Consider the following 25,162-nt stretch of genomic DNA (forward strand, 5'->3'; position numbering starts at 1 on the left):
CACATATATTCATGAAAACATAATAGGTTCAGATCTTACATCATGGCACTCAGGCCCTAGTGACAAGCATTAAGCATAGCAAAGTCATAGCAACATCAATCTCAGAACATAGTGGATACTAGGGATGAAGCCCTAACAAAACTAACTCGATTACATGATAAATCTCATCCAACTCATCACCATACACTAAGACTATGAAGGAATTACTCACTCCCAGCATTGAGTATCATGAAATTGGTGATGGAGGAAGGTTGGTGATGATGATTGCGATGAATCCCCTCACCGGAGCCCCGAACATACTCCAGATCAGCCCTCCCGCTGAAGAATAGGAGGTGGCGGCTAATCTGTATCATAAAACGCAATGAATCCTTCTCTTTTTTTTGGCGAATAGGTATATATGGAGTTGGAGTTAGGATTTCCGGAGGTCTAGGGGGCACAAGCTCGTAGGGCGCGCCCTGGGGGTGGACGCGCCCCCTGAGCTTGTGGCTCCTGGATGGCCCCCTTTGGTATATTTTTCCACCAGTATTTGTTCCTTTAGATTTTTCTTATTTTTCTTATAAACTTTGACGTTTTTTCAGAAGGTGCGAGCACTAGTATGACCACCTACAATTGTACCGGACGCCATCACCGGCTTTGTTTCTTCTATTGCTTTGGGCAAAAAAGAGTATGATCCAGGCTACGAGCGTATGCATGCGCCCATACCATAGGTTGTCCTCCTTTATGTCCGGCTGAACACTAACCATTTTTAGGGCTAAAAAAATCGTAGGAACTGAAGGATGGTATGAGTGCTTGTACGAGCGCATGCGCTCGTACCATAGGCCGTTGAACTCTCTGTTCCCTTTGGAGTTGAGGCAAGCATGCAGTATGAGTGCACAGACGATTGCAATAAATCATTGATTGTGTCCAAAATATTCCCAATTTTATTTGGTTTGCTTTCGATTCCTTTTAATATTCCTTATGTTGCTATTACCTACAAAGTTCATACCTTATATACTGATCCATTGCCTCCTTTCTCTTAAAATCTAGCAAAAAAATCTAGCCCAAGTTTTCTTGAGTTTGAAGTGCAGGGAACCTTGAAGGACTCATCACGAGCATGAAGGACTCATCTCACCCGACAGTCGCAAGAGAGAGAGGACATGTCTCCTGAACTGAGATTGGACCTCTACAAAGAAAGAATAGGAGGAAGAGACCTTTTGAATAAGAAGAAGAGTAGGAGGAGGAAGGGAAAAAGAAGTTGGAATCAATCCATATCGAGTCTGCCAAGGTCATCAACATCGATGATCACCTCGACTTCGTCAACATCACTAAAATCATCATGGGTAGGTGTGGCTTCAACAGCTGCACCATCCATGAACCGATGGGAGAATCTCAGCATATCGATCCAAGTGCACGCAAGGTTCTAGAACAAATCCTAGTCTATCATATATTTCCTAAATAATCATGATACTCAACATCCCCTACAGTCACAACCGCAGCGACGCGGATGGTGAGACTGGAGAATCATTTGAACGTTGTAAGCCGACGGACATCCCCCACAGTCGTAATGGTTGATGCATCGTGGATGTTGTGGTTGGACTAAAAACCAACGAGGTTGCTCAAGCAAGGTGGTAGCCCTTTGTGCTGATATCTATATAGCCGAGAATATAGGGTGGTGTAGCCGTGGTCGAGGCAGCCATGCAAGGGACAGCGTGGTCATTGTCGAGTTGGGGTGGCTGGTGTCGAGGTGGTCGTCCTGGAGCCACGGGTGCAAGGGGGCACCATGTTTGTTAGGGGCGCAATGGTGCTTCAGGAAGAAGATGGAGTGGATGAGGTGCCACGACGGGTTTGCCAAGCCCAGGACACATCGGGGATGAATGCACGCATCCGTGTTGCCATGACCGGGCATGTGTAGATGGGAAGAAGTCATTGTTGACAAGGCGTCGCGGCAGGTTTGTAAATTCCCGGGACACGTCGTGGATGAATGCACACAGTGGTGTTGCCAGCAATGGCCATGTGTAGACGGCGACCGGCATGAGATGTACGCCATGTTGGAGGGACCAGTAGAGGACTCGACGAAGCTTGCGGCGCCAATCGTCTTGGGGTAGAAGGTGTCGATGTCACCCGCGGTTTTCAGAGTAGATGAAGTGGTCAGGGAAGATCAGCGATGCTAGCAATGAGATGATGTAAGCCAATGATCATGGGGACACATTGTTTTTTGGACCAAAATTTCTTGCAAAGTGCCTGCAGTGATTTTAGAATTCGGCAACGAAAAAAAGAGCTGGTTGATGAAATCAGAGCCAGACCATGGGGGGCACGTCGGTCGCCGGTAGAAGCGCGACAGCGGTGGTAGAAGTGTTAGGGAAGGTAGCAATAATTCAAAATTTTCCTACGTGTCACCAAGATCAGTCTAGGAGATGCTAGCAACGAGATAGAGGGAGTGCATCTTCATACCCTTGAAGATTGCTAAGCAGAAGCGTTGCAAGAACGCGGTTGGTGGAGTCGTACACGCAGCGATTCAGATCGCGGTCGATTTTGATCTAAGTGCCGAACAACACATGTACAGCCCGGAAACATCTCCTCCTTCTTGATCCAGCAAGGGGAGAGGAGAAGTTGAGGCAGAACTACGACAACACGACGGCGTGGTGGTGATGGAGCTCGTGGTTCTCCAGCAGAGCTTCACCAAGCGCGACGGAGGAGGAGATGTTGGAGAGCGGGAGGGTTGCGCTAGGGGAAGGGTGTGGCTGCCCTCCCACCCCCCCACTATATATAGAGGCAAGGGAGAGGGGGCCGGCCCACCTAGATGCATCTAGAGGGGGCGGCCAAGGGGAGGCTTGCCCCCCAAGCCAGGTGGGGGCGCCCCTCTAGGGTTTCCCCCAACCCTAGGCGCATGGGCCCTAGGGGGAGTTGGCGCCCAGCCCACTTAGGGGCTGGTTCCCCTCTATATTCAGCCAATAGGGCCCTCCGGGGCAGGTGGACCCCCGGAACCCCTTCGGTGGTCCCGGTACAATACCGGTAACCACCCGAACACTTCCGGCGACCGAATAAGGAGATCCCATATATAAATATTCATCTCCGAACCATTCTGAAACTCCTCGTGACGTCCGGGATCTCTTCCGGAACTTCGAACAACCTTCGGTAACAACATACTATTTCCCATAACAACTCTAGCGTCACCGAACCTTAAGTGTGTAGACCCTACGGGTTCGGGAACCATGCAGACATGACCGAGACATCTCTCCGGCCAATAACCAACAGCGGGATCTGGATACCCATGTTGGCTCCCACCTGTTCCAAGATGATCTCATCGGATGAACCACGATGTCGGGGATTCAATCAATCCCGTATACAATTCCCTTTGTCCATCGGTATGTTACTTGCCCGAGATTCGATCGTCAGTATCTCTATACCTCGTTCAATCTTGTTACCGGCAAGTCTCTTTACCCGTTCTATAACGCATGATCCCGTGGCTAACTCCTTAGTCACGTTGAGCTCATTATGATGATGCATTACCGAGTGGGCCCAGAGATACCTCTCCGTCATAAGGAGTGACAAATCCCAGTCTCGATTCGTGCCAACCCAACAGATACTTTCGGAGATACCTGTAGTGTACCTTTATAGCCACCCAGTTACGTTGTGACTTTGGTACACCCAAAGCATTCCTATGGTATCCAGGAGTTGCACAATCTCATGGTCTAAGGAAATGATACTTGACATTAGAAAAGCTTTAGCAAACGAACTACACGATCTTGTGCTACGCTTAGGATTGGGTCTTGTCCATCACATCATTCTACTAATGATGTGATCCCGTATCAATGTCATCCAATGTCCATGGTCAGGAAACCATGACTATCTATTGATCAACGAGCCAGTCAACTAGAGGCTTACTAGGCACATATTACGATCTATGTATTCACACATGTATTACAGTTTCCGGTTAATACAATTATAGCATGAACAATAGACAATTATCATGAACACGGAAATATAATAATAACCACTTTATTATTGCCTCTAGTGCATATTTCCAACAGTCTTCCACTTGCACTAGAGTCAATAATCTAGTTACATTGTGATGAATCGAACAACCATATAGTTCTGGTGTTGATCGTGTTTTGCTCGCAGAAGAGGTTTAGTCAACGGATTTGCGACATTCAGATCCATATGCGCTTTACAAATATCTATGTCTCCATCCTGAATATATTCACGAATGGAGTTGAAGCGACGCTTGATATGCCTGGTCTTGTTGTGAAACCTGGGCTCCTTGGCAAGGGCAATAGCTCCAGTGTTGTCACAGAAGAGAGTCATCGGGCCCGACGCATTGGGAATAACTCCTAGGTCGGTGATGAACTCCTTCATCCAGATTGCTTCATGTGCTGCCTCCGAGGCTGCTATGTACTCCGCTTCACATGTAGATCCTGCCACGACGCTTTGCTTGCAACTGCACCAGCTGACTACCCCACCATTCAAAATGTACACGTAACTGGTTTGTGACTTGGAGTCATCCAGATCTGTGTCGAAGCTAGCATCGATGTAACCCTTTACGACGAGCTCTTCGTCACCTCCATAAACGAGAAACATATCCTTAGTCCTTTTCAGGTACTTTAGGATATTCTTGACCGCTGTCCAGTATTCCATGTCGGGATTACTTTGGTACCTCCCTACCAAACTTATGGCAAGGTTCACATCAGGTCTGGTACACAGCATGGCATACATAATAGACCCTATGGCTAAGGCATAGGGGATGACACTCATCTTTTCTCTATCTTCTGCCGAGGTCGGGCATTGAGCCGTGCTCAATTTCACACCTTGCAATACAGGCAAGACCCCTTCTTGGACTGATCCATATTGAACTTCTTCAATACCTTGTCAAGGTATGTGCTTTGTGAAAGACCAATGAGGCATCTCGATCTATCTCTATAGATCTTGATGCCTAATATGTAAGCAGCTTCTCCAAGGTCCTTCATTGAAAAACACTTATTCAAGTAGGCCTTTATGCTTTACAAAAGTTCTATATCATTTCCCATCAATAGTATGTCATCCACATATAATATGAGAAATGCTACAGAGCTCCCACCACTTTCTTGTAAACACAGGCTTCTCCATAAGTCTGCGTAAACCGAAACGCTTTGATCATCTCATCAAAGCGAATGTTCCAACTCCGAGATGCTTGCACCAGCCCATAGATTGAGCGTTGGAGCTTGCATACATTGTCAGCATTCTTAGGATCGACAAAACCTTCCGGTTGCATCATATACAGTTCTTCCTTAAGGAAACTATTAAGGAATGCCGTTTTGACGTCCATTTTCCATATCTCATAATCATAGAATGCGGCAATTTCTAACATGATTCGGGCGGACTTCAGCTTCGCTACGGGTGAGAAGGTCTCATCGTAGTCAACCCCTTGAACTTGTCAATAATCCTTAGCGACAAGCCGAGCCTTATTGATGGTCATGTTACCATCTGCGTCAGTCTTCTTCTTAAAGATCCATTTATTTTCTATGGCTTGCCGATCATCGGGTAAGTCTTTCAAAGTCCATACTTCATTTTCATACATGGATCCTATCTCGGATTTCATGGCTTCAAGCCATTCATTGGAATCCGGGCCCGCCATCACTTCTTCATAGTTCGAAGGTTCACCGTTATCTAACAACATGATTTCCAGGACAGGTTTGCCGTACCACTCTGGTGCGGAACGTGTCCTCATGGACCTACGAAGTTCAGTAGCAACTTGATCCAAAGTTTCATGATCATCATCATTAACTTCCTCTCTAGTCGGTGCAGGCACCACAGAAACATCTTCCTGAGCTGTGCTACTTTCCGGTTCAAGAGGTAGTACCTCATCAAGTTCTACTTTCCCCCCACTTACTTCTTTCGAGAGAAACTCTTTATCTAGAAAGGATCCATTCTTGGCAACAAAGATCTTTCCTTCGGATCTGAGGTAGAAGGTATACCAGATAGTTTCCTTAGGGTATCCTATGAAGACGCATTTTTCCGACTTGGGTTCTAGCTTTTCAGGTTGAAGTTTCTTGACATAAGCATCGCATCCCCAAACTTTCATAAACGACAGCTTAGGTTTCTTTCCAAACCATAATTCATACGGTGTCGTCTCAACGGATTTCAACGGAGCCCTATTTAAAGTGAATGCGACAGTCTCTAAAGCATAACCCCAAAATGATAGCGGTAGATCGGTAAGAGACATCATAGATCGCACCATATCCAATAGAGTGCGATTATGACATTCAGACACACCATTTTGCTGAGGTGTTCCAGGCGGCGTGAGTTGTGAAACAATTCCACATTTCCTTAAGTGTGTGCCAAACTCGTGACTCAAGTATTCTCCTCCATGATCTGATCGTAAGAACTTTATTTTCCTTTCATGTTGATTCTCTACCTTACTCTGAAATTCCTTGAACTTTTCAAAGGTCTCAGACTTGTGTTTCATTAAGTAGACATACCCATATCTAGTTAAGTCATCAGTGAGGGTGAGAACATAACGATGGCCACCGTGAGCCTCAACGCTCATTGGACCGCACACATCAGTATGTATGATTTCCAATAAGTTGGTTGCTCGCTCCATTGTTCCGGAGAACGGAGTCTTGGTCATTTTGCCCATGAGTCATGGTTCGCACGTGTCAAATGATTCATAATCAAGAGACTCCAAAAGTCCATCTACATGGAGTTTCTTCATGCGTTTGACACCAATGTGACCACGGTGGCAGTGCCACAAGTATGTAGGACTATCATTATCAGCCTTACATCTTTTGGCATTCACACTATGAATATGTGTAACATCATGTTCGAGATTAAACAAAAATAAACCATTGACCAGCGGGCATGACCATAAAACATATCTCTCATATAAATGGAACTACCATTATTCTCGGATTTAAATGAGTAGCCATCTCGCATTAAATGAGATCCAGATACAATGTTCATGCTCAAAGCTGGTACTAAATAACAATTATTGAGGTTTAAAACTAATCCCGTAGGTAGATGTAGAGGGAGTGTGCCGACGGCGATCACATCGACCTTGGAACCATTCCCGACACGCATCGTCACCTCGTCCTTCGCCGATCTCCGCTTATTCCGCAGCTCCTGTTTTGAGTTACAAACATGAGCAACCGCACCGATATCAAATACCCAGGAGCTACTACGGGCGCTGGTAAGGTACACATCAATAACATGTATATCACATATACCTTTGGCGTTGCTGGCCTTCTTATCCGCTAAGTACTTGGGGCAGTTTCGCTTCCAGTGACCATTTCCCTTACAATAAAAGCACTGAGTCTCGGGCTTGGGTCCATTCTTTGGCTTCTTCCCGGCAACTGATTTTCCAGGCGTAGCAACTCCCTTGCCATCCTTCTTGAAGTTCTTCTTACCCTTGCCTTTCTTGAAACTAGTAGTTTTATTCACCATCAACACTTGATGTTCCCTTTTGATTTCCACCTCCACTGATTTCAGCATTGAATACAACTCAGGAATGGACTTCTCCATCCCTTGCATATTGTAGTTCATCACAAAGCTCTTGTAGCTAGGTGGAAGCGACTGGAGGATCCTGTTAATGACCGAGTCATCTGGAAGATTAACTCCCAGCTGAGACAAGCGGTTGTGCAACCCAGACATTTTGAGTATATGCTCGCTGACAGAACTATTTTCCTCCATCTTACAACTGTAGAACTTGTCGGAGACTTCATATCTCTCGACCCGGGCATGAGCTTGGAAAATCATTTTCAGCTCTTGGAACATCGCATATGCTCCGTGCTGCTCAAAACGCTTTTGGAGCCCTGGTTCGAAGCTGTAAAGCATGCCGCACTGAACCAGGGAGTAATCATCACTACGTGACTGCCAGGCGTTCATAATGTCTTGAGTTACTGGAAAATGGGTGCGTCACCTAGCGGTGCTTCAAGGACATATGCTTTCTTGGCAGCTATGAGGATGATCCTCAAGTTACGGACTCAATCAGTATAGTTGCTACCATCGTCTTTCAGCTTGGTTTTCTCTAGGAACGTGTTGAAGTTGAGGGCAACATTAGTGTGGTCCATTTGATCTACAAGACATACTGTAAAGACATTTTAGACTAAGTTCATGATAATTAAGTTCATCTAATCGAATTATTTAATGAACTCCCACTCAGATAGACATCCCTCTAGTCATCCAAGTGATACATGATCCGAATCGACTAGCCCGTGTCTGATCATCACGTGAGATGGACTAGTCATCAACGGTGAACATCTCCATGTTGATCGTATCTACTATACGACTCATGTTCGACCTTTCGGTCTCCCGTGTTCCGAGGCCATGTATGTACATGCTAGGCTCGTCAAGTCAACCTAAGTGTTTTGCATGTGTAAATCTGGCTTACACCGGCTGTATGCGAACGTTAGAATCTATCACACCCGATCATCACGTGGTGCTTTGAAACAACGAACCTTCGTGACGGTGCACAGTTAGGCGGAACACTTTTCTTGAAATTTTAGTGAGGGGTCATCTTATTTATGCTACCGTTGTTCTAAGCAAATAAGATGTAAACATGACAAACATCACATGCAAATTATAAAGTGACATGATATGGCCAATATCATCTTGCGCCTTTGATCTCCATCTTTGAGTCGCAGCATGAACACCATCGTCACTGGCATGACACCATGATCTCCATCATCGTGTATACATGAAGTTGTCTCGCCAACTATTACTTCTACTACTATTGCTAACGGTTAGTAATAAAGTAAAGTAATTACATGGCGTTTTCATTGACACGCAGGTCATACAATAAATTAAGACAACTCCTATGGCTCCTACCGGTTGTCATACTCATCGACATGCAAGTCGTGAATCCTATTACAAGAACATAATCAATCTCATACATCACATATATCATTCATGACATCCTTTTGGCCATATCACATCACATAGCATACCCTGCAAAAACAAGTTAGACGTCCTCTAATTGTTGTTGCATGTTTTACATGGCTGCTATGGGTTTCTAGCAAGAACGTTTCTTACCTACGCAAAACCACAATGATGATATGTCGATTGCTATTTACCCTTCATAAGGACCCTTTTCATCGAATCCGATCCGACTAGTGGGAAAGACAGACACCCGCCAGCCACCTTATGCATCAAGTGCATGTCAGTCGGTGGAACCAATCTCACGTAAGCGTACGTGTAAGGTCAGTCTAGGCCGCTTCATCCCACAATGTCGTCGAATCAAGATAATATTAGTAACGGTAAGCAAATTGAACAAATCATCGCCCACAACTACTTTGTGTTCTACTCGTGCATAGAATCTATGCATAAACTAGGCTCATGATGCCACTGTTGGGGAACGTAGCAATAATTCAAATTTTTCCTATGTGTCACCAAGATCAATCTAGGAGATGCTAGCAACGAGATAGAGGGAGTGCGTCTTCATACCCTTGAAGATCGCTAAGCGGAAGCGTTGCAAGAACGCGGTTGGTGGAGTCGTACACGCGGCGATTCAGATCACGGTCGATTCCGATCTAAGCGCCGAACAACGGCGCCTCCGCGTTCAACACACGTAAAGCCCGGGGACGTCTCCTCCTTCTTGATCCAGGAAGGGGAGAGGAGAAGTTGAGGGAGAACTCCGCCAGCACGACGGCGTGGTGGTGATGGAGCTCGTGGTTCTCCGGCAGAGCTTTGCCAAGCGCGACGGAGGAGGAGGTGTTGGAGAGGGGGAGGGCTGCACCAGGGGAAGGGCGCGGCTGCCCTCCCACCCACCCACTATATATAGGGGCAAGGGAGAGGGGGCCGGCCCCCCTAGATGCATCTAGATGGGGGGCGGCGGCCAAGGGGAGGCTTGCCCCCCACGCCAAGTGGGGGACGCCCCCTCTAGGGTTTCCCCCAACCCTAGGTGCATGGGCCCTAGGGGGAGTTGGCGCCCAGCCCGCTTAGGGGCTGGTTCCCCTCTATATTCATCCCATAGGGCCCTCCGGGGCAGGTGGACCCCCGGAACCCCTTCGGTGGTCCCGGTACAGTACTGGTAACCCCCCGAACACTTCCGACGACCGAATAAGGACTTCCCATGTATAAATCTTCATCTCCAAACCATTCCGAAACTCCTCGTGACGTCCGGGATCTCATCCGGAACTTTGAACAACCTTCGGTAACCACATACTATTTCCCATAACAACTCTAGCGTCACCGAACCTTAAGTGTGTAGACCCTATGGGTTCGGGAAGCATGCAGACATGACCGAGACATCTCTCCAGCCAATAACCAACAGCGGGATCTGGATACTCATGTTGGCTCCCACATGTTCCACGATGATCTCATCGGATGAACCACGTTGTCGGGGATTCAATCAATCCCGTATACAATTCCCTTTGTCCATCGGTATGTTACTTGCCCGAGATTCGATTGTCGGTATCTCTATACCTCGTTCAATCTCGTTACCGGCAAGTCTCTTTACCCTTCTGTAATGCATGATCCCGTGGCTAACTCCTTAGTCACATTGAGCTCGTTATGATGATGCATTACCGAGTGGGCCCAGAGATACCTCTCCGTCATACGGAGTGACAAATCCCAGTCTCGATTCGTGCCAACCCAACAGATACTTTCGGAGATACATGTAGTCAGTGGCGGAGCTTCAAATAAAAAGTTGGGCGGGCTAGGCTGAAAAAGAGCACACAATTTTAAGGCATTAGTCACTACTCAACCCCTTCTGTTGTCATTAATTTTTCACCCTACGTTGACAAACAAGTTAGCAACAAGATACTCATCTTCTACCTTGTGATGCAAGCTTGTTTTAGTTATCTTCATACACTCAAATGCACTTAAGAAAAATATATTTAGCATTAGGTACGAACACCAGCTAATTCACCAAAGAAAAATGCATTAGTTATGCCCAGTTCAACCAATGGATAACAGAAACACATGCTCTAGACATAATTAGAAATTACCTAGCAGCATCAATGTCATGAGGCTCTAACTCGGTAGTTGTCAGCGGAGGCCGAAGGCCGCACAGGAGGGAGTATAGGGCCATGGCGAGGTTGCACGGAGGCGAGCGGATCTGTGGAGTAGGAAGAATGTCGGGGAGATGGTTGTGGCGTCGGACGATAGCTCGGGAGAGGTGGCACGTGTTAGCATTCTTGTGTGTGTGTCTAGCGGCGATGAGGCTCTGATATCCGAGTGGTGGTGGGGGTTGGTTGTGCCATGCAATATCTTCGCCTCTGCGAGACACAGGCAACAGCGGCTGCTTCTGCTGTGTGCGCTCGTGTGAGAAATCGTTTTGGTCTCCTTGTATAATACTGGGCTGAGTGAAGCATACATAGTAATAAAAAGTCATGGAAATCATGGGCGGGCCATGGCCCGGTTCTGCCCCAACTAAGCTCCGCCCCTACCTGTAGTGCACCTTTATAGCCACCCAGTTACGTTGTGACGTTTGGTACACCCAAAGCATTCCTACGGTATCCGGGAGTTGCACAATCTCATAGTCTAAGGAAATGATACTTGACATTAGAAAAGCTTTAGCAAACGAACTACACGATCTTGTGCTACGCTTAGGATTGGGTCTTGTCCATCACATCATTCTCCTAATGATGTGATCATGTTATCAATGACATCCAATGTCCATGGTCAGGAAACCATGAACATCTGTTGATCAACGAGACAATCAACTAGAGGCTTACTAGGGACATATTACGATCTATGTATTCACACATGTATTACGGTTTCCGGTTAATACAATTATAGCATGAACAATAGACAAATATCATGAACACGAAAATATAATAATAACCACTTTATTATTGCCTCTAGGGCATATTTCCAACAAGAAGTAGGTGAGGAAGAACCCAACAACGTGACGAAGACCATGCACGGACGGTGGCATTCCCGCGCCTACGGAGGAAACGCGGTGCATACCACATAGAAGTTGATGCGCGGGGACTGCGGAGTAGACCGTGTAGTGCGGAGGTATGGACTGAAGAGGCAACACAATGGCAACGCGCGGGTCGAGGCGATGTCGGGAAAGACCTTGGGGTGGCAGTGTGGACCATGCGTTCCAGCGCTCTGACCTGAAGGGACAACGCAGCGGCAGCGCGCGTGTTGGTCCAACCGCGGGGACGACCTTGGGGCGGAGGCATGGACCGTGTGTCATGGTGCTACGGTCCAATGGGGTGACGCAACGACAACGCATGGGGCAAGGCTACCTTGGGGAGAACCACGGGGTGATGCAGCGGCAGCTCGTTGCTTGATTGATGGGCGGGTACGTTGGACTAGGGATGATCTTCATGGGACCTACAGAGGCGCGCATGAGCGACTGACCATGTCGGTCGCACGACGCGGATCATGCGAATCGCTGGTAGGCGGGTGATCAATCCTATCGCTTGTGATGTGGGGGACGCTGCTCGGTGATGAGGTCGAAGTCACGGATGGCAAAGGCATCAACGATGGGGCCCAATGAGCAAGCGCACGATCTGATCGGTCCAGGCGACGACACCTAGGGAAGAATGGCAGGCAAACGCAAGCACACAACAAAGCGCCGAGCGGCGCGCAATGCACAACAGCCAACAGGCGTAGGATGCGAGGCAGCCACGGGTCACGATGTGCCTAACAGCAGGCTATCGCAAGCGGCTGTCGTACCCAGCGGTGTGAAGTCTTGACCATCGTGATGTAGCCGATCCGGTGTAGTGGCGACGTTGATGGAGAGTCCCGATCCAACCAAAGCAACAACGGTCAACGGAGAATGACGCGAGCGATGGATGCGAGAACGACGGCCCTCAAGCCGCCAGTCGCACAAGACCGTCTAGTCGGTGAAGGTTTGATAGTCATGCTTGTGTTGGAGTAGAGGCGTGCGAGGATCGACGAGCGGCGACAAACGAATCAAACCGATCTTAGGTCGGAAAACCAAAATCATTAATGAAAAGAATTGATGTTCTCTTTTTTAGAAAATCATTTACTACTAGATATTCTCCTCACTGTAAAAAAATCTACCGAAATGATAAGTGCCACACGTGTGGCACTAAGCAACATGGTCCAAACGCCTCTATTATCATCTATTTTGCCACATCAAACAGATGACATTAGCGAAATCTTTTTGATCTTTTGGACTTAAAAATGTGTTATCTCTTAAATAGAAAATTTGATTAAAAATTCATTAGCATCATTAAATCTGTCTCAAAGAGATCTTCAAAACTAGATCCATATTGATATGTTTCGACAAGTTTTTTTCGGAGTCAAAAGTTACCATGATGTGTTTCGTCTATATTTTTGTTCTAGATTTAAATCTATCATTGTATGTCAACTACTTTTCACGGCAAATTTTATTAATTGACCATGGCAATTTTTAGTAATTAACCACGGCAAGTTTAATTCATGGATAATGGCAATTTTTAGTAATTCATCAACGCAAATTTAGTTTATAGATAATGGCAATTTTAATATTTTGACCATGGCAAATCTAGTATTTAACCATTGAAATTATTTTTTGTATGAATCATGCAAATTTGAGTGCGGGTATCATGGGAAATTTAACTAATTCACCATAGCAATTTTAGTTTCTGGTTCATGGTAAATTTGAGTCATTGACTGCGCATTTTTAAATTAATTGATGATGAATTTTTTTTAATTATGAACCATGTCAATATTATTTCATGGATCATGATTTTTTTTATATAATTGTTCATGACAAGTTTAGTTTTTTAATTCCCTTTTTATAACATATCAAAATTCTACTTTAAATGTAGAAGAAAAAGTAGTTGAAACATATCATAGCAACTTCAGTGTAAATATCATGACAATTTATGTGCAATAGACATGGCAACTTTCAACCGTCAAAAAATATCGTCGAAACATATTGATATGGGATCTAGTTTCGAAGTCTTTGTCGCAACGGATTTAATGATGAAAACGGATTTTCAATAGAATTTTTCTTTTAACGGATAAAACATTTTAAAATTTGCAAACCTAAAAGATTCTCGCTGACAACATCTGATTTTGTCTCTGTTAGTATGCATGTGTGAAAGAAGTAAAAAAGATTGACGTGTCAGAATGGGTGGCTGGAAAAGCGTTTGATCCGACCTTCTTCAGCCCACACGTGTGGGCGAAATTACTTCGCGCCACATGTGTGGCATTTTCTTTAAAAAAAAACTTTGACAACTCAAGAAAAAAACTTTGACATAGAGGCCACATATGCGAATCGGGCATCCATATAAGAATTGGAATTGGCTGGTTCACTTCCCGCAAAAAAAAAGGGTTTGTTCATGGTTTCACGGTGGTCTGATCTCGTTTGTGCGAGTCTGGCCAGCTGGGGTCCGATCGAGACGCGTAAATAGCCGCTGTACCTGTACGTGTCTACGTGGAATGCCTCCCTGTTTCCATTTGATGTAAATTAGCAGCAGAAATATTCCATATACGCATTATACCTGCTCCAGCTGTACCGTACTACGTATATACTACGAGTTGGTACGTGAGGAGACAAATATCTATACGTGTCTCACGTACGCACCGTAATCCAGCTGCCGATCGTACGCGGTACTCCCGATTGCCTCAACCACCACTACCTGTATGCGCATTTCTGTCGATGGAGAAATCAATCAAAAGAACGTCTCGTCTCATTCGCACAAGCACACGCACACTAGCGTGGTGCGTACGTTGTTGATCTCGACCATTGGACCCAGCAGTGGCCAGCGTATCCACTGTTGTTGTTCATCTAATGGCTGGTCGCACATATCCATCAGTCGTGCGCACCATTTATCTCGGTGGTATGGCTGGCTGCATTAATAATTTGCTTAATGACGGTCCGCAATAGCTGCAAGGAATAGTGCTTATTTCTCTGTTTGATATCCTAATTAAACCTATAAGCATTCATGAAATAAGTCTCCTGATGTTGCATAAAATGGCGAGGTACATTCGCACAGGAAACCTCTCCATTACAACGACCAACTCTTACATTAGTGTTTTATTTAGAAAATGAGGACTGATGCTTTAGAGCCTAATTTGGGCTCCTATACGCCGTTGGACGCGGCCGTGCACATTCATGGCCAGTGACGGGGCACATGTCTTTCGTTCATGTCCACAACCACAACCTCATATATTCACACCCAAATTCATACAAAAGCATGTACACGACGTAGGTCATCCATACAACTTATAAACACAGCAACCGCACATAGATAGGGCAATCCGACATAGACAAGTTCATACAACTCAATCCAAAAGGGCCGCCTGAGTTCATATTTAACTAAAATGCTAGATTAAAAAGTAAGTAGACATAGAGAGGCGGTCGGAGTTCTCTACTTCCTCGCCGAACGCTTCCCCTTGTGTCTCGGGAGCGGCGGTTGTCTTTCGTGTAGGTGTTGGCGGTGGGCGGTGTAGAAAATTGAGGCTAAAGCGTATGCTCTGAGCAGGGACGCGTGCGTGTTAATATAGGCGAGGTGCCGCAAGATTTACAGGTTGTTGGGCTGTGGATTGATCTCCAAGACACAATCTGGATAAGATGCAATCTCAGCAGCCCAATCTATTTGTTACAACAACTACACACACGCCAACAACTACACGCACGCCATACACATATACGGTTTATAGCTATAGCGTATGTACAATGTTTAACACTCCCCCTCAATCACAACTTACCTAAGTTGAGATTGCGTCGAAATGCCTCCAGCTGCCTCAATGAAAGGGGTTTGGTAAACCCATCTACAACTTGATCACCAGTGTGAACAAAGCGAACATTCAATAACTTGTTGGCTACTCGTTCCCGAACAAAGTGATAATCTATCTCAATATGCTTCGTCCTAGCATGGAAAACAAGGTTGGCAGATAGATATGTAGCACCTAGATTGTCACACCATAGTGACGCTGCTTTGGGATGAGGAACACCCAACTCTGTCAACATGTTTTGGATCCATATTGCTTCAGCAGTGGCATTAGCTAGGGCCTTGTACTCAGCTTCTGTGCTAGACCTAGAAACAGTAGCCTGCTTACGGGCACTCCATGAAACCAGGTTACCTCCAAGAAAAACTGCAAAGCCTCCTGTAGACCTCTTGTCATCAGGACAGCCTGCCCAATCTGCATCAGAGAACGCACTAACAAGCATGGAGTCTGTCTTGCAAAGCTTAAGCACATGACTCTGTGTTCCTTGAAGATATCTGAGTATTCGTTTTACTGCAGTCCAATGAACAATAGTAGGAGCATGTAAAAACTGACAGACCTTGTTAACAGCATAGGAAATATCTGGCCGTGTCAAGGTTAGGTACTGAAGTGCTCCCACAATGCTCCTGTACTTGGTGGAATCTTCGGCTGTGAGAATTGCTCCATCATGAAGAGACAACTTCTCGGAGGTAGAGAGGGGTGTAGGCGAAGGTTTGCATCCACTCATGCTCATCCGCTGAAGTATCTCTTGCACATATTTTTCTTGTGAGAGAAGAATTCCACGTGCAATATTTTTCACCTCAATACCAAGAAAGAAATGTAGGGCACCCAAGTCCTTAAGTGCAAAATCCATACTCAGATCCTTGAGAAGAGCTGCAACTGCTTTTGATGAAGAGCTTGTAACGATAATGTCGTCAACATATATCAGCATAAAAATAGTGACTACATGCTTATGATAGAAAAACAATGAGGTATCTCCTTTAGAAGTAAGAAAGCCAAGAGACCGAAGTTTGGAGTATAAACGATAATACCAGGCTCTTGGTGCTTGTTTCAGACCATACAGGGCCTTGTCAAGCTTGCAGATGTGTCGTGGTGAGACTGAGCTCTCATACCCAGGGGGTTGCCTCATGGAAACTTCCTCTTCCAGAACACCATGCAAAAACGCGTTCTTCACATCTAGTTGACGCATGCACCAATTTCGAGAGATTGCAATGGAAAGAACTAAACGGATGGTAGCAGCTTTTACCACAGGGCTAAAGGTGTCTTCATAGTCCACACCATACCTTTGCTTGAAGCCTTTGGCAACTAAACGAGCCTTGTACCTGTCAATAGTGCCATCAGACTTCCTCTTGATCTTGTACACCCACTTGCAGTCAATCACATTTCTCCCTTTGACAGGTGGAACAAGACGCCATGTGTGATTATCCATAAGAGCAGAATACTCCTCGTCCATTGCCTTCTTCCACTTTGGGTCACCAAGAGCATCCTGTAAAGTTCTTGGTTCTCCTGCAGCACAAAAAGACCCCCACCGAACACAGCCATCTTTATAAACTTTGGGTTTTGCAATGCCACTTTGGGACCTGGTATGTGTACGCGGAGGAGGAGGTGGTGCTGGCTGGTCAGCCCAAATTTGTAGCCTGTTTGTTGGTGCAGAAGCAGCAGAGTCGGAGGTAGCTGCACCGGCCGCAGAGGATCCAGAGTCTGACGCACGGGATCCCACACCGGATCCGAGGTGGAACTCCTGTGGAGATCCGGTCGCAGGGTCTGATAGCGACTCGTCACGTGGCTGCGGCTGTGAGAGGCCCGCTTCGCCCAGGCCAGCACGCCCAGCACCGGGACCGACACGTGGGCTGTGCTCGTCCGCAGAGGAGGGGGCCCCGGCCCGCACCGAGACGGGGGTGGCCCGACCAGGGGACAGGGAGGCAGCAGGCCCACCTGGCCGACCGCCTGTCTCGCCTGCTAGCTGCGATCCCGAGGGGGGTTCGCCTGACGCTGCGGCAGCGCCGGATCCCGAGAGGATTCACCCGCCAGAATCAGCATCGGAGCGGGTGCCTGGATCTTTTGTGGAGTTTTCTGATTGCTGCATAAAATCACGAGTATTTTCACCAATTTCTTCATGGTTGACCGGTCCTGTTTCCTGCACACTATCAGCAGACCCCTCATCAAGAGTATTAGCTATTGACACATGACCAACAGCATCATCAACTCCCCCTGGAATAAAGGTGGATGATGGTAGGAGGTGTGAGGGTAACAAGACAAGCTCTTTGCGAAGTTGTGCACCGGCATCAGGATGAAGGCTAGCAAAGGGGAAAACTTGTTCATCAAAGACGACATCGCGAGAAATATAAACCCGGCCGGAAGAGATGTCTAGACACTTATATCCCTTGTGAAGAGTACTATAACCCAAGAAAGCACACTTCTTGGAACGGAACTCAAGTTTGTGTTTGTTAAAAGGGCGCAGATTTGGCCACACGGCACAGCCAAAGATGCGAAGGAAACTATAATTGGGTTTAGTACCAAAGAGGCGTTCTAGTGGTGTTTGGTTTTTGATGACTCGACTAGGGACACGATTAATGAGATACACGGCCATGAGAAAGGCTTCATCCCAAAACTTTAAGGGCATGAACGCATGTGCCAAAAGGGAGAGGCCAACTTCCACTATGTGACGATGTTTTCGCTTAGCAGATCCGTTCTGTTGGTGTGCATGAGGACAAGAGACGTGGTGAGTAATGCCAATGCGCTCAAAGAAAGAATTCAGACTTTGATACTCACCACCCCAATCTGTTTGCATGGCAATAATTTTGCGATTAAACAATCGTTCAACATGGGCTTGAAAAAGGTGAAACTTCTAAAATACATCAGATTTATTTTTGAGAAAATATATCCAACTAAATTTGCTGAAATCATCGATAAAACTGACATAGTATTTTTGCCTGCCTACAGAGATGGGTCCAGGACCCCAAACATCTGAGAAAATTAGATCTAAAGGAGCTTTGGATTCACTAACTGAGCGAGGATAAGGTAGCTGATGGCTTTTGGCCATCTAACATGCATCACATACGAGGAGATGATCCTGTTTATTGGACACGGGAAGATTAAAGTCGCGAACAATTTTCTGGACAACTGGAAGGGAAGGATGCCCTAGACGCTTGTGCCACCGGGATGTAGATGGTTTGATCGCCCCAAGTGCTTGCCGTTGAGGAGCACTGTGCCGCCCGGTGACTGGAAACAGGCGCCATCTACTCTTGCTTTGAAGTATGGTCCTCCGAGTATCCTGATCCTTGACAGAAAAGGTTTCGGGATGAAGTTCAATAAACGCATTATTGTCTTTCATGAGTTGATAAGCAGAAAGAAGGCTTTGCTCAGAATTAGGAACATGAAGGATATTATTTAGTTTCAATGATCCGGAGGGAGTAGATAAAACCGAGTGGCCAATGTGTGCAATATCCATACCTTGTCCACTAGCAGTGTGGATCTGTTCATTGCCAGTGTAGCGATCCCAAACAGCCAGTTTTTCCAGTTTGCCGGTGAGGTGGCCAGTCGCACCAGTGTCGAGATACCAATTGGTATCTACACCGTATGAATGAGCCGCATTAGCAGCGCAGTGTTGGCCACCATTGCCACCGCCGCCGCCGTTGCCTCTGCCGCCACCACCGTTTTCGCCACCGCCGCCTCCTGCAGGGTTACGGACATTGTTATTTTAGTTCTTGTCGTAGCGCTTTCGGCAGCGCCACGCACCGTGCCCTTCTTCTTTGCAGATCTGGCATCGCTCGCGATCACCATGGTCACCGCGGTCCCCACCGCCGCGACCGCCGCCAGAGTTGTTGTTGTAGCCGCCGTTGTTGTTGTAGCCGCCCTGTCCGCCGCCACCACGACCGCCGCCACGGCCACCACCACGAGCCGCAAGGTTGGCGGAATGGTGGGGGGAGAAGGCCGCCTGTTGGGCGGTGATGCGGGCCTCAGCCGCCAAGAGCAGCGAGAAGAGCTCCGTGAGCCCAACCTGTTGGTCCGTGGCAGTGCGTGTGGAGATGGCAGAAATGAAACCGTTGTAGTCCGGTTCGTGCACCAGACCTTGGAGGATTTGGTCGACGAGGTCGTCCTCTCCAAGGGGCTTCCCAGCAGCGGCGAGTTCATCGATGATGCCCTTCATCTTGGTGAAGTATGCTGCAGCCGAGAGGTCTCCCTTGCGCGTGTTACCCAGGGCGGAGCGGAGCTGGATGGTACGCGCCCTGGATTGCGATGAAAAACTTTGGAACAGAGCTTGCCAGATGCTAACAGCAGTAGTGTGTTTGGAGACTTGCATGAGAACGTCGCGAGAAAGAGAAGCAATCAGGAACATGAGCACCTGTTGATCCTGCGTGACCCAGATGGTGTACTCCGGGTTTGGCGTGGTGACGATCTCCTTCTTCCCGTCCCCGAGATCCTTCTCAGAGACGAGGGTGGTGGCCGGCTCCTTGATCGAGCCGTTGATGTAGCCCATCATCCCTGCCGCTTTGATATGCGGCAGGACTTGCGCCTTCCAGACCAGGAAGTTCTCCCTGGTGAGCTTCTCGGTGATGGTGTGGCCAAGCGATGCGAGGGAAGGGGAGGCCCTGGCGACAGAGGAGGAGGAGGAGGATGACATACTAGATGCGTTGGAAGAGAGAGGCTCTGATACCATGTAGAAAATTGAGGCTAAAGCATATGCTCTGAGCAGGGATGCGTGCGTGTTAATATAGACGAGGTGCCGCAAGATTTACAGGTTGTTGGGCTGTGGATTGATCTCCATGACACAATCTGGATAAGATGCAATCTCAACAGCCCAATCTATTTGTTACAACAACTACACACACGACAACAACTACACGCACGCCATACACATATACGGTTTATAGCTATACCGTATGTACAATGTTTAACAAGCGGCGCGTCATCGTTCGTCGTGTTGTTGTCCAAGGGGGAGAGGAGGAGACGATGATCCCTGCCATGCGACGTGCGGCGCGGTTCTGCTTTGTCGCGAGTCATGCGGCTCTCTCCGCCACTGCCGCCCTCGGCCTCTTCAACCTCTCGGGCTCCTTGGGCTCGATGCGGAGCGTCGCCGCATTACAACTCCGACGGCGGGCATCCGTCTCCTGAGGTGTACGAGCAGTTAATTGCATCGCGGAGCCCCTCCTCGTCATCGTAGGTGGGTGGCACCGCGGCAGCGGCTCCGACATAGATCTACAGAAAGCCTTACTCGTGTGTATAAGGATGTACGAAAGTTTGGGCTTCCTGTCTAAGGGATAACCGAAAATTGACATCTGAACATGGGCACTTTGTGCCCGTTATTTTGAAGTTAAAAAAACAGATTTTGATGGCTTGAAAAGTGTGTGGTCTTTGAAATAAGAAACAAGGTGATTAAGGAGCAATGATATTTCAAATTATTTGTATGATGATTTGGGAATCAAAGTTTATGCCATTGCGAACAAGTTATCTTGTTTTTTACTATTTAAAAAATTAACTAGATAATTGTTCATGTGTTGCAAAAGGACATAAATATTCTAATACATTAGCCCGTGATTACCTGCATATATTGTTGTGTTTCTGTAAATAAATGTTTATAAAATAATTCCCATCTTTTACCTAGCTTAAAAAAAGCACAATATCATCTGCTAAGTCAATAAAACATGGGACAGTTTAGACAGTTTTTAATGAAAGCCTGGGAAAAACCAAAGATTGAAGGGGGGAAATCAAACCAAGAGAGAGGGAGAGGAAGATGTACATAAGGTTGGACAAAGCACTCTGCTTAGCAGGAAAAGGGACACTATTCTTTTTTAAAAGTACTATGATAATGCACGTGCATTGTAACGGGATATAAATATTCTAGTATGTTAGCTTGTGATTATCATCCTATATTAATGTGATTATCTAAATAAATGTTTATTAAATCTTTCTCGTGATTTACCTTATATTTGGGCGATAAGTTTGGTAAATAAATTAAAGTGGAATTGTTCAGAAGGTAAGTAAATTAAGGTGATTGATTATCATATGGGAAAGATTGGACGAAAGGATGGTGGGAAGAAAAGTGAAACATGGAATTTAACATTCTTTTTAAGTAGTATAGGGAAAGTACTGACATAAGGGATCTCCAAAGCGGACCCCAAATTGCCCGCAAATGTCCGAACCACGCTGCCCGAACGCAATTTTACATTCAATGCCTCTTGCATCGGTCTGCGGACTAGTTGACGCATTCATTTTCCCGTAAACCGAAAGCAAACTGGTGGGGCATTGCTAGAGTCTAGACCACCTCCATGTAGGGCTCGAGCACACCCGACCCACCCCAAAACCACACCCGAACCCCGCGCCTCCATCCATTTCCCTTTCTCTGCATCCACTTCCTTCCTCTCTGGCGCCGCCATTATACGACCATGGCCTCCCACTAAACCCTTGGCATACCTCCGCGACCTCCACTGCTCCAGTCGGTAACAACCACTTTGCTTACGCCACTAGTCCACACCTCTTGTTCATCCGCCGCGCAGGTACCACCTGCCCGTGCAGGGGTCACCTTGTCCAACAAAATTTTGCGTCCCTTATTTGAAGCAATGGATTCGTACATGGAGTATATGTGTAACACCCTGGGTGTAACTTTCCTTATTTGTAACTCCGACTCTTGTCATTTTCGGCTTTAAGTTATGAGATTCCCTCCGTTGTTGGATTTTTGTCTTTTGTTTTGGTTTTGTTCATGTCATGCATTTCATATCATGTCATCATGTGCATCGCATTTGCATTTGTGTTCGTCTCATGCATCCGAGCATTTTCCCCGTTGTCCGTTTCGCAATCGGACACTCCCACATGCACCCGGTGCACCCCTCTTGTCTTTTTTCGTGAGCGGGAGTTAAACATTCTCAGAAAGGGCCGAGATTTGTCAAGTGGCCTTAGCACACCACCGGTAGACTGCCTGTCAAATTTCGTTCCATTTGGAGGCCGTTTGATGCTCCAACGGTTAACCGGGTAACCGCAAAAGCTTCTTGTGTGTTGCAGCCCAACACCCCTCCAAAACAGCACAATAACCCATCTAAACCATCTCCATGTTCTCCGCCATCGGATCACGATCGTGTGGGCGAAAACCGCACCTCATTTGGACACTCCTACCTCCTTCTACCTATAAATATGTCTCCCATGTCCAAATCTGTGGTCCAAACCCTAGCTCCACCCTCCACCGCACCGCCGGACATGTCCGCTCTGGCCGGACGTGTCCGCCTCCGCCCCCGGCGAACCACGGGGCGCCACGTGTCCCGCGCTCCGCCAACCTCCGTCTCCGGCCTGCAGGCCCGGATCAGGCCCTCCGAGCCCGCGCCGCTCCCGCGCGCCCCGCCGCCCGAGCCCGCCGCTTCACCGCGCTGCCCTCGCCGCCGGCCGCTGCCACCCCTCGCCGCCCAGCTCCGCCGCCTCGCTCGCTGCGCCGCCCCTGCACTGCCTCCACCGACCGCCGCCGCCCCGCGCCACCGTGGAAATATTTTGTTCTAGACTCACGAGGTCGATTTCTTCTAAGTCCTTTTCTGTAGTATTTTTATGCCATCTTCATCATATCGTATCTCAGGACCGTGGCTCCAAATCATGCATGTGATATGTCAAAATGTTCGTCTCGTTGAGCTCTTCAGGATAGAAACATTTCCATGCATGTTACTGTCTGTTATGATGCCTTTTTCATGATGTTCGAATGTCACATCATTCTTGTTTGAACCTGATATCTTTGTTTGCCAAGTTGGTTTCCCAAGTTGATGTCTTGATCATTCTTTCCCTTCCGGAGCACGCATATGCATTGCATATCATATCATATCTTGCATATCATGCAATGTATTGCATCATGTTGCTTGTGCATTGCACCGTGTTTGATTGTTGTTCCATTGGTTGTGTTCTTGCTTTGGGTAGAGCCGGGAGACGAGTACGTGAACGAGGAACCTATTGAGTACGCTGACGAGGATCAAGCTTTCGACAACTCTGAGAACTTTGCAGGCAAGATGACCATACCCTCGAAATCACTTCTATCTTTGCTTGCTAGTTGTTCGCTCTATCGTTATGTCGCGCTACCTACAACTTGTTATATAATGCCTCCCATATTGCCATGTCAAGCCTCTAACCCACCTTCCTAGAAAACCGTTGTTTGGCTATGTTACTGCTTTTGCTCCGCCCCTCTTATAGAGTTGCTAGTTGCAGGTGAAGTTGAAGTCTGTTCCATGTTGGAACATGGATATGTTGGGATATCACAATATCTCTTATTTAATTTAATGCATCTATATAGTTGGTAAAGGGTGGAAGGCTCGGCCTTTTGCCTGGTGTTTTGTTCCACTCTTGCCGCCCTAGTTTCCGTCATATCGGTGTTATGTTCCTTGATGTTGCGTTCCTTACGTGGTTGGGTGTTACGGGAACCCCTTGACAGTTCGCTTTGAATAAAACTCCTCTAGCAAAGCCCAACCTTGGTTTTAACATTTGCCACCTAAGCCCTTTCCCTTGGGTTTTCACGAGCCCAGGGGTCATCTTTATTTAACCCCCCCCCCCTCGGGGCCAGTGCTCCTCTGAATGTTGGTCCAAACTAGAGCCCCTTGCAGTGCCACCTCGGGGAAACTTGAGGGCTGGTTTTAGTTGTACGGATTGCTCATCTGTTGTGCCCTGAGAATGTGATATGTGCAGCTCCTATCGGGATTTGTCGGCATAGTCGGGCAGCTTTGCTGGTCGTGTTTTACCATTGTCGAAATGTCTTGTAACCGGAATTCCGAGACTGATCGGGTCTTTCTGGGAGAAGGAATATCCTTTGTTGAACATGAGAGCTTGTGATGGGCTAAGTTGGGACACCCCTGCAGGGCATAAACTTTTGAGAGCCGTGCCCGCGGTTATGTGGCAGATGGGAATTTGTTAATATCCGGTTGTAGAGATCTTGACACTTGACTTAATTAAAATGCATCAACAACGTGTGTAGCAGTGATGGTCTCTTTCCGGCGGAGTCCGGGAATTGAACACGGTCTTGTGTTATGCTTGAACGTAAGTAGCTTCGGGATCACTTCTTGATCACTTCTAGCTTCTCGACCGTGCATTGCTTCTCTTCTCGCTCTTATTTGCGTATGTTAGCCACCATATATGCTTAGTGCTTGCTGCAGCTCCACCTCACTATCTTCTCCTACCCATAAGCTTAAATAGTCTTGATCTCGCGGGTGTGAGATTGCTGAGTCCTCGTGACTCACGGATACTTACAAATAGTTGCAGGTGCCGAGGATACCAGTTCAGGTGATGCTACCAAACTCAAGTGGGAGTTCGACGAGGATTCGGGCCGTTACTATGTTTCTTTTCCTGATGATCAGTAGTGGAGCCCAGTTGGGACGATCGGGGATCTATCATTTGGGGTTTATCTCCCTTTTATTCGGATTTGATCGTAGTCGGTCTTTGAGTGTATTTGGATGATGTATGAATCATTTATGTATTGTGTGAAGTGGTGATTGTAAGCCAACTCATTATCCCTTCCTTATTCAGTACATGGGATTGTGTGAAGATTACCCCTCTTGCGACAAAACTACCATGCGGCCATGCCTCTAAGTCGTGCCCCGACACGTGGGAGATA

Source organism: Triticum urartu, chromosome 3 (genome assembly GCF_003073215.2).
Source record: "Triticum urartu cultivar G1812 chromosome 3, Tu2.1, whole genome shotgun sequence".
Lineage (NCBI taxonomy): Eukaryota > Viridiplantae > Streptophyta > Magnoliopsida > Poales > Poaceae > Triticum > Triticum urartu.